This window comes from Leptonychotes weddellii, chromosome 1 (genome assembly GCF_054177405.1).
Source record: "Leptonychotes weddellii isolate Sample4059 chromosome 1, ASM5417740v2, whole genome shotgun sequence".
NCBI classification, from domain to species: domain Eukaryota; kingdom Metazoa; phylum Chordata; class Mammalia; order Carnivora; family Phocidae; genus Leptonychotes; species Leptonychotes weddellii.
The window spans coordinates 64,623,861-64,633,918 of NC_138369.1; the positions used below are offsets into that span (position 1 = coordinate 64,623,861).

General features: G+C 40.5%; 1 long non-coding RNA gene across 1 annotated transcript in view; it reads right to left on the minus strand.

Annotated features, from left to right (window-relative positions):
* Positions 1-2,665, minus strand: part of LOC145717110 (uncharacterized) — a 17,120-nt gene extending 14,455 nt beyond the window's left edge. Inside the window, exon 1 of the long non-coding RNA XR_014140140.1 lies at positions 2,389-2,665. This is a non-coding gene — a long non-coding RNA (uncharacterized LOC145717110). The remainder of the gene's footprint in view (positions 1-2,388) is intronic.
* Positions 2,666-10,058: the final 7,393 nt, after the last annotated feature.

A 10,058-nucleotide genomic window follows, 5' to 3' on the forward strand; every position in this document is an offset into this window, starting at 1 on the left:
ACCTCAGTCTCTTGATACCAACCAAGACACCTGCCTAACCCACTTTCAGTGAAATCACTGCTCCTGTGGCCCATGCTCCTTTCTGACTGTAAATAAATTCTTTGTGACACACTAATTAGAACATGACAGTGAGTGAAGTGAGACCATGAACCCAGGAGCAGAGCTAAGTTCGAATCCTGGCTCCGTCACTCATCAGCTGTTATGAACTTGGGCAAATTATGTACCCTCTTTGCATCTCCATTTTTTCACCTGGTAAATGGGGATAAAAATAGTACTTATTGCTCTGTAAGTTCTTTTGTAAGAACTGAAAGCTAACTTTTATGAAGGGCTTGAGATAGTACCTGGAAAATAGTGTTACATAAACGTTGCAGGAATTCCAGCCTTAGTCTTCACTGTTCTCTGAATACTAGAAAACTGCTAGAGTCCCAGCTAAGGATCCCAGATCTTTGTATCATTTTTCATACTGCATGATTTTTATTCTCTTTCCATCCAATTTGGCAATACTCTTGAAAATTGGGTCCTAGATTAAACCTGTACCTCCGGTGTGTTCTGATCTGTGCCACATAGAATGTGTTCATGCAGCAACTTAAAATCAATGCCTACTGTACTTCTGCTAATATGTCCAAAAATTTATTCATATAGGGAGTTGGAATGTCAGTTGACAAAATGAGGTGCCCAAGAACTTTTCTTTGTATTTTTATAACTGAACTCAATTTATATTGTGAGTCCCTATACTCCTGGATGGTAAAGACATAATTTGAGTTAATTCATATTTAGACTCCTTGGCTTGCCCAGGGTTGCATCAGAACTTTGGGGGCTACTAGGTTCACAGGACTCATAGGGTCAAGGTATCAGGATGGAATGGGAGAGAATATCTGATTGTCAGTGGGTATCTACACTATCATCCCCTCAGAGGTCCTGGTTCCCTTCTAGACCTCAGTCATTGGTCATTGGCAGGCCAGTATAGCACCCTCCTGCCCTACCCTGTCATTCCCATCATTAAGACCTCTTTAAGACCCTGATTCTCCTCTGAGTCACACCTCTGTGTGGGAAAATTCCACTGTAGGGCGCTGTGTGATCTGTGGAAAACTTGCATTTTTCCAGTCCTAGACTCACCTGCTGTTGCAATGCCATGCTCTTTTACAAGGAACTCCGTGAGGCTTACACCACCCAGACAACAGTCAGGTTGCCTCATTAGGCTGGTGGCCAGGCTAGAACTTGCCTCTTGCCACTCATACCCCAGACACTACCCAGGGACAGAAGCTTGGGTCTCCTCAAGCTTATCCAGTTTCCTCAATCCTTGGTTCACCCCCATTGCCGTAGAAAGCCACCAGGTCTCATCACACCCCCTCTGCTTCTCTCCATCATTCAGGGTAAGGAATTTTTGTTTATTTCTGTGAAGGAGATACTGACTCTGATTCATCATATATTCTTCCAAATGGGATAAGGCTTTTTTGAAACAATGATCACTGGTTAACTTTACAACATTTTTAAAGTCTACTTTCTCCCATGGAGCCTCTTTCCCAAGGACAGAAGACAAAATACCTAGCTCCCCAAATTGGAAGGAGGGAGAAAGTTGGGGGAAAGTGGAAACATGAAAAAAACACATCAGTTAGAATCACAGAATTTCTCATCTTATTACCTTTTTTGATGACATTGAATCAAATTGAGGCAATTCCACCATCAAGTAAAATATTTTCTCAGCCCCAACTGTAGGCCAGGCATCGTGCTCAGTGCCAGGGGCACAAAGACGAATGAGACTGGGCCTCACTGCCATCACTCAAGGATATCTCATTCTCGCCACTTCTTCTTCTGGTTTATTTAAGATCATGTAATTTTTCAGCTGTATTACAACTTTTTCACCTGTTTTCCTGCTTCAAATCTCATTTTCCAGTTTTATGTGCCCCCTACTGATCCTTCATATTTACTAAAACATAAACCTAATCGTATCATTCTTTTATTTAAAAATTTACAGTTGTTCCCATCATCTTCGGGACAAAATGCCATGCACAGTCCTCTTTCTTAAAAATATTATTTCTTTTAGTTCTCAAAGCAATGCCATCAGATAGCTATTATGATCTCAATTTTATAAAAAAAGAAACTGAAGCTCAGAGAGCTTAAGCCATCCTGACCAAGTTCACAGAGCTGGCAGAATTAGGGCTCAAAAGCAGCTTTCTTTTCTCTAGACCCACTGCCTTTAATACAAGACTGAATGTTCTGGTCTCCTTCATTCACTTCCCCTCTGACATTAAGGAGGGATGTATATAGTAAGACTATCACTACCATTACTACCATGACTACTATCACTATAACAAGTAACTAGCACTTTGGATTTCATGCCCTCCTTTATCTTCAATATAAAGAAGGAAGGAGGAGGAAGAAACTTACCTAGTTGGCCAAGTCTGTCAATCAGCCAAATGAACCTTGGCAGTCCATGGATGACAAATTTTGAGCCAAGTCACCCTTGCATGCAGCACATTTTATCCAAAGACTTACAGATAAAATACTCAGTGATTTGTTCCAGTTTATACATCGTCATTGTGAAAGTAGAATGGAAATTCCAGTCTCCTGAATCTTCTGTCCACTAAGCCAAAATGCAACCCATAAATCCACTCATCTAAGCCAACAGAAACCTTTCAATAAGTTAGCCCCATGTAACAGGCAACTTAACACGTTTGAAAGCTTTAAAATATGACAATTAATCACATCTCTAGGAAGCATGTGGTACCGCTAAATGGCGATTCACAGGCAAACCTCAAAAACACCAACGTTGTTTATGACTGTAAACCTCACTCAAAATTTGTTCCCAAGTGGTTTCAATCTTCAGTTGGAAGAGTGACAGTTGGAGTTAATGGTTTTCTTTTCTCACTTTTCTTCAGAAACCAATCCATCTCACTACTGCAGTGCTTTGCAACCTTTTTAAGCCCATGACCCCTTTGGATAAGCCTGAAAATCTCATGACGCCATTCCCCCCACCTCTGACTTCCACTCTGACCAGTGAGCTTTGTGTGTTCAGACAAGTCATTCTATTTCCTGTGCATCATGTCAGATAAGAAAAAACAATAGCTTTTAATGTTCCAAATTATTATGTGAAAAAGGCATTTTGCTTTCCAAATATAAAAATATATTTTGACATTTTTTCCAAATCACATATCATCCACTCATAACACCCACCTTACCCCTCCCAGCTACCTCACCAACTATATGCTTCCACTTGTTAATCTGTGGTCTATTTTTGTGTAATATTGATATTCAATTTAAAGCTCTTACTGGATCTACAATAGTCCAAACATTTATTTTTTTAATTTTTTAAAAAGATTTTATTTATTTATTTGAGAGCAAGAGAGATTGAGAGAGAGTCAGAGAGAAAGCATGAGCTGGGTGAGGGGCAGAGGGAGAAGCGGACTCCGGCTGAGCAGGGACCCCAATGCAGGGCTCGATCCCAGGACCCTGAGATCATGACCTGAACCGAAGGTAGTCGCTTAACTGACTGAGTCACCCAGGGGCCCCTACAATTGTCTGAATATTTAGAGTATTTGCCATTCATAAAACAATTTCTGGCTAAAAAGAGAATCAAGCAATAGAAATGAAATTCACAGACTCAGAGGATATCCAAGTGTCAGGAGCCTCAAGACATTATCAGTCCCTATGCTTTCCAGCCAGAGCTATGGAGGAATCTGGATCTTGGGCCCTGTGGCCAAGGGATCTGGATTACAAACAAGCACCCCAGCTGATTCTAAATACCACTTGGTGTGGGGAAGCAACCAGTAACAGGTCTTATTCTATTATTTGACAGGTGAAGAAACAACTGCAGCTAACTCAGTCCACGGACCTAACTTTACTTTCTACTGGTTATAAAAGCAACTTTTAAAAGTCTTTAAAATTTTATTGTCATTATCAACTCTGATTTCTAATGAGAAAAAAATGTATTTTTACAATCACCTTATTTTCCTCCTTTTTCCAAATGTTGCCTGGACAGCTACAAATGATGGATTGAGCACATTCCCTTATCTCCTCCAACAAAATAGTAGTAAAGGTATAAAAAAGGCATAACCCAGTGAGGAAAAGGGGAGGCTTGTTCACATATTGGGAAGATGTCAAGTAGATGGTGGAGTGGCAGCTGATGTGGCCAAAGAACAAGCTTAAATCCCAAATTCATACCCAAGGGGAAACCAATGAGAAGTGGACATATTTGCCCCGGAGAACTCAGGAGCAACTACAGGGACACATGGCCAGGGGTAAGGCTTAAAGCAAAAAAAAAAAAAAAAAAAAGTGCATGGGTGGCTTGAAATTCCAGATATGCATTCATATACCACCTTCCCCCATCCCCATGCAGAGATGCCAGCAGCCCAATGCTCCACTCCCCACCACTGACAGACAGATTCTAATCTCCAGTGAAAGTGAAAGGGGTTAAGCATCTGACTCCTGATCTCAGCTCAGGTCTTAATCTCACCCTCATGAGTTTGAGCCCCATGCAGGGCTCCATGCTGGGTGTGGAGCCTATTTTAAAAAAAAGAAAAAGAGGGGCGCCTGGGTGGCTCAGTCATCAAGTGTCTGCCTTCGGCTCAGGTCATGATCCCAGAGTCCTGGGATCGAGCGAGCCCTGCATCGGGCTCCCTGCTCAGCGGGAAGCCTGCTTCTCCCTCTCCCACTCCCCCCCCTTGTGCTCCCTCTCTCGCTGTGTCTCTCTCTGTCAAATAAATAAATAATTAAAAAAAAAAAAGAAGAAGAAGAAGAAGAAGAAAGTGAAAGGGAAGACTTTTGTTCAGAAGCACCAAACACAGCAGAAGGTGGCAGTGAGGTGTAAGATAGTAAAAGGGCTAGTCAAGTGAAAAATTTGCATCCTGAATAACTGGACCATCAAGCTTAACTAGGTGTCTACCTCCAGGAGAAAGTTGAAGGATTCATCCCTAGAAATACTGAATGACTACTATGTACTGCAATTGTGTGTATGTGTTTTGGGGAAGGAAAGAGATTTGCATCAATGAAACAGCCAGTTCTCTAGCAAATAACCCTAAGGGATGACAGCCTTATGTCTGACAGCTTCTGTATTAGTTTGCCAGGGCTGCCATAACCACATACCACAGCCTGGGTGGCTTACATAGTAGCAGTTTGTTTTCCTGGAGTCCTAGAAGTCTGAGACCAAGGCGTCATCAGGGTTGATTTCTTCTGAGATCTCTCTCCTTGGCTTGTAGATCATTGTCTTCTCCCTTTGTCTTCACATGATCTCCCTCTGTTGGGGGTCTTAATCTCCTCTTGAGGACACCAGTCATACAGGATGAAGGCCTACCCATATGGCCTCATTTTACCTTAATTACCTCTTTTTTTAAAAAAAAGATTTTATTTATTTATTTGATGGAGAAAGAGAGAGGGAGAGAGAGAGCACAAACAGGGGGAGCAGGGGAAGCGGCAGGCAGAGGGAGAGGGAGAAGCAGGCTCCCCACTGAGCAGGGAGCTCAGTGCGGGGCTCCATCCCAGGACCCTGGGATCATGACTTGAGCTGAAGGCAGACACTTAACTGACTGAGACACCAAGGCACCCATCTTTAATTACCTCTTCAAAGACTCTATTTCCAAATACTGTCACATTCTGAGATACTGGGGATTAGAATTTCAACATATGAATTTGGGGAGAACAGAATTAAGTCTATAATAGCTTCTAAAAGATTTTTAACAATTTATTCATAACCATGGCAATCAAGGATCATTAGACACATGAAGAAAGTTCTCTAAACACACCATACACACACACACACACACTCATTCACTCAAATCTCAAAGAAAGGTAAATAACAGGGGAAAACCTCAAAGATACCAATTAATATTTCTGGAGAAATACAAGAAAATCTTGAATTGATAAACCCAGAGCTGAATATTATAAAAAAATGAGCAATAAAAAACAAAGAACTTGAAAAATTAAACTATGCTAACAAAATATAAGTAAACAAAAAAATGGAGAAAAGAGAAAGTCAAGGAAATCCCTCAGAGAATTGAAGACCTCACAAGGTAAGAAATTGGACACATGAAAGCAAAGATAGAGAATAAGAAGCTCAACCTAAGAGGTTAAAAATCTGATAAATAGGAATTTCAGAAAGAGTAGAGAAAAATGGAGGGGGGAAATATCATCAGAGAAATAGCACTAAATTTTCTGAAATCTGTATCTCTTATCTCTGTCTTCCCTTTGAACTTCAGACTTGAATGCCCAACTCAGTTGTCTATTCAAAATCTCCATCTTAATAAATGAAAATTTTAATTTTTGTTCAATCAAAAAAATCTCAACAAATACCTCATACTTTATAAAAAATTAAAAATTGGGGCACCTGGGTGGCTCAGTTGGTTGAACTCTTGATTTTGGCTCAGGTCATATTCTCAGGGTTCTGGGATGGAGCTCTATTGGGCTCCGTGCTCAGCAGGGAGCCTGCTTAAGATTTTCTCTCTCCCTCTCCCTCTGCCACTCCCTCTGCTCACGCGTGTGCTCTCTTTCTCTCTCTTTAAAATAAATAAATCATTTTTTAAAAAATAAATAAAAATTAATCATAGACTGAATGTAAAATATAAAGCTATAGATGTTCTAAGGGAAAAAACTGAGAGAAAAATCTGCAAAACTTGGGTTTGACGAAGTTTTTGAATATGAATCCAAAAACATATTACATAAAAGAAAATGGATTTTATCAAAATCAAAAATTTTTGTTCTAAAGGGGCACCTGGGTGGCTCAGTTGGTTGTCTGTCTTTGGCTCAGGTCATGATCCTGGGGTCCTGGGATTGAGCCCTGCATCAGGTTCCATGCTCAGTGGGGAGCCTGCTTCTCCCTCTCCCACCACCACCCTGCTTGTGCTCTCTCTCAAATAAAAAAATAAAATCTTTAAAAAAATTTTTTTGCTCTATGAAAGGCACTGCTAAGAAAACAAAAAGAGCCACAGATGGGGAGAAAATATTTGCAAATCACATATCCAGTAAAAGACTTTTGTCCAGAATGTATACATAATTGTCTTAATTCAACAATAAAAATCAAAGAAAACAAAAATATCAATTTTTTAAAAATGAACAAACAGGGTGCCTGGGTGGCTCAGTCGTTAAGCGTCTGCCTTCAGCTCAGGTCATGATCCCAGGTCCTGGGATCGAGTCCCACATTGGGCTCCCTGCTCAGCGGGAAGCCTGCTTCTCCCTCTCCCACTCCCCTTCCTTGTGTTCCCTCTCTCGCTGCCTCTCGCTCTCTGTTGAAAAATAAATAAAATCTTTAAAAAAAAAAATGAGCAAACAATCTAAATGGACACCTCACCAAAGAAGATATATGGATAAGTCAAATAAGTATAAGAGATGTTCAACATCATCAGTGATCAGGACAGTACAGATTAAAACCAAGGAAATACTACTATATACCTATTACAATGGCTAAAATTTTAAACTCTGCAGTATCATGTGCTGAAGTGTATTCAAGAGAAACTGAAATTCTCAGACACTGCTGATGGGAATGCAAAATGTTACAGGCATTTTGAGAAAAAGTTTGGAAGTATCTCATAACAATTATGATAAGAAGGGCCAGATCTCTCATTGTCAGAGAAGGAAGAGAAGTTACAAATAAGCAAAAGGTAATGCTATGAAGAACCCAACTGTGCTGTGTTGCAGTGGGAGGTCTCAGAGTAAACTCATGATTTTGTACATATGTATACAGATGGATAGAAACAGAAATAAATATAGGGTTGTATGTATGCATGAGTTATATAGATAAATAGATCAATATGTCTGTCTATTTATCTATCTCTCCTAGCCAAGGCTGCTTACAAGTCCCAGAAGCAGTGGGAAAATCCCAGTAGCAACCTAGTACCTAGATCTTGGTTTTGAAATACCATTCTACAATAAAAGAAACCAGGGTTTCCTGGACAAGTGCTTGATTCCATGTTGAAACATGGAAAATATGGGATGAGCCTGGGAGTCTTTTCTGGTGTCATAAAGGAAGGAGGTGCTATTGAAAGAAAGAAAGAAAGAAAAAAAGAAAGAAAGAAAGAAAGAAAGAAAGAAAGAAAGAAAGAAAGAAAGAAAGAAAGAAAGAAAAGAAAGAAAGAAAGAAAGAAAGAAAGGGAGAGAGAGAGAAGGAAGGAAGGAAGGAAGGAAGAAAAGAAACCTGTAAAAAGATTAAATAAATAAGAAAGAAAGGGCAACTGTTTCTTACAGAACTCCAGTTAATAAGCATGCAGGGAATAAGGGAAATCACCATTAGAATATCACAGTTACATGCACCTGAGTCCCTGATTCTCATGGAAAGGCAATATGGTTAGTATTGCCTACTTCATGTTTCTTTCATGTGATTAGAGAAGTTACGTTCTATCTGGCTTTTGTCACAGCTATTTTTGGTTTTCTGTCATTTACATTCAACCCAATCCTATGAAGAGAAGACTCTTTCTAAAAGTTTCATTTGAGGGACGTCAGATTCTAGCATGTCCAGTAATCCTCAGCAACCATTTACTTATGCCTACAGCATGCTTAGGATGAGCATTTGACATGCATTAATCCCTTTAATCCTTAGAACAAACTACATATCATTAACCCCTTTTTGCAGATGAAAAAAATATTTTTCAGAAAAAGTAATAATTTGGGGCATCTGGGTGGCTCAGTTGGTGAACCCTCTGCCTTCGGCTCAGGTCATGATCCCAGGCTACCTTGTGTGGCAGAACTTAAAAGCAAGTCCATGTCTCATTGGCCATGATTTTTCCTTCATATCTCATGGTCACCTCAGAGAACTTTTAGAATACTTCCAACTACCAAGTAGAGTTTAATTTCCCTTTTGGGGAGCTAGGAGTATACTGGGGAACAGGAAGGCTAACCAGATATCGCTGCTGACTTCTGATTTTAATGATGTCTACTAGTGACATCTCACAGGTAACAACCCCTAAAATCCTCTAGAGAAATAACCCCAAAAAGTCCCAACCCATGGAACTCCCTCCAGTGACCTGACATTGTCAGAACTTTTCTGAGCACTGGGAAGATGTCCCCCTATGCTGACTAAGGTAGCATGTCTCCATAGTTGCCACCAGTTCCTTCTCTCTTAGTACATGCATAGCATTCCACATTGAAGATGGGGTCTATTCTTCCAACCCTTTGACTTTGGGCTGTCTCATGACTGCTTTGACCAAGAGCCACAAGCAGAAGCATTAGAGCACCACATATAAGAAGGAAGAAGCCATGTTGGACATCCAGCCTAGCTGAGCCTTCAAGTAACTCCAAACCCAGCCCTACCAGAGTGCAGCTACATAAAAGACCCCAAAGAAGAACCACCCAAGTGAGCCCAGTCAACACAGAATCTAGAGATAATCATAAATTGTTTCAAGACATTACATTTTGTTGTGACTTGTTACACAGCAAAAAAAAGCAGGAAACTTGTTGGTGTCACTTGACACTGACATGTGAAAAGTACTGGAGACCACTGGTCAACAGAATTTTTGAGGCTTTTCATAGGAGAGAAGTGGAAAATTTAAAGCACCCTCCTACTCTCTTCTCCAGCATTGCCCTCAAACTCTTCAAGAACAGGGGAGGGAAGCTGCCTGCTTCTTGGCTTACCTTCAATAAAGGACAGATTATAAGAAGGGAAATTTCAAAACTCTAGAGAAAGAAGGCACTGTAGAGGGTAGGACAATGGGTAAGGATGGAGTGAGGGGAATTCCAGTCACAAGGGGTAGTCCCTGTTCTCTTTTACCTCCATGCCCTGTTCATACTTTTTTCTTCTAGAATGCTTCCTCCACCCCCATAACCACCATTCCTCCCAGCAGAGTTAAATTCTTAACCCAGTGCTTCTTGAGCACTCTCTCACTTATAGCATTGTGATTCTTTCTTCAAATATTTGTCTTTCCCACTTGACTGTGGGTCCCTTGAGGGCAGGGGATATAGCTTTCATCATCCCGGTTTTTTCTGTTCTATCCTCCTAGCCTATACATCAAGAACGTTTATTGACTGAATGATGCATTTTGCAAATAAGCTATAGCATAATCTTCCAAATGGATATGTTAAAACACAGCAGAGTCTGTTTTGCTAATCATATTTGAAGGCAGAAATAATCCTTGCTA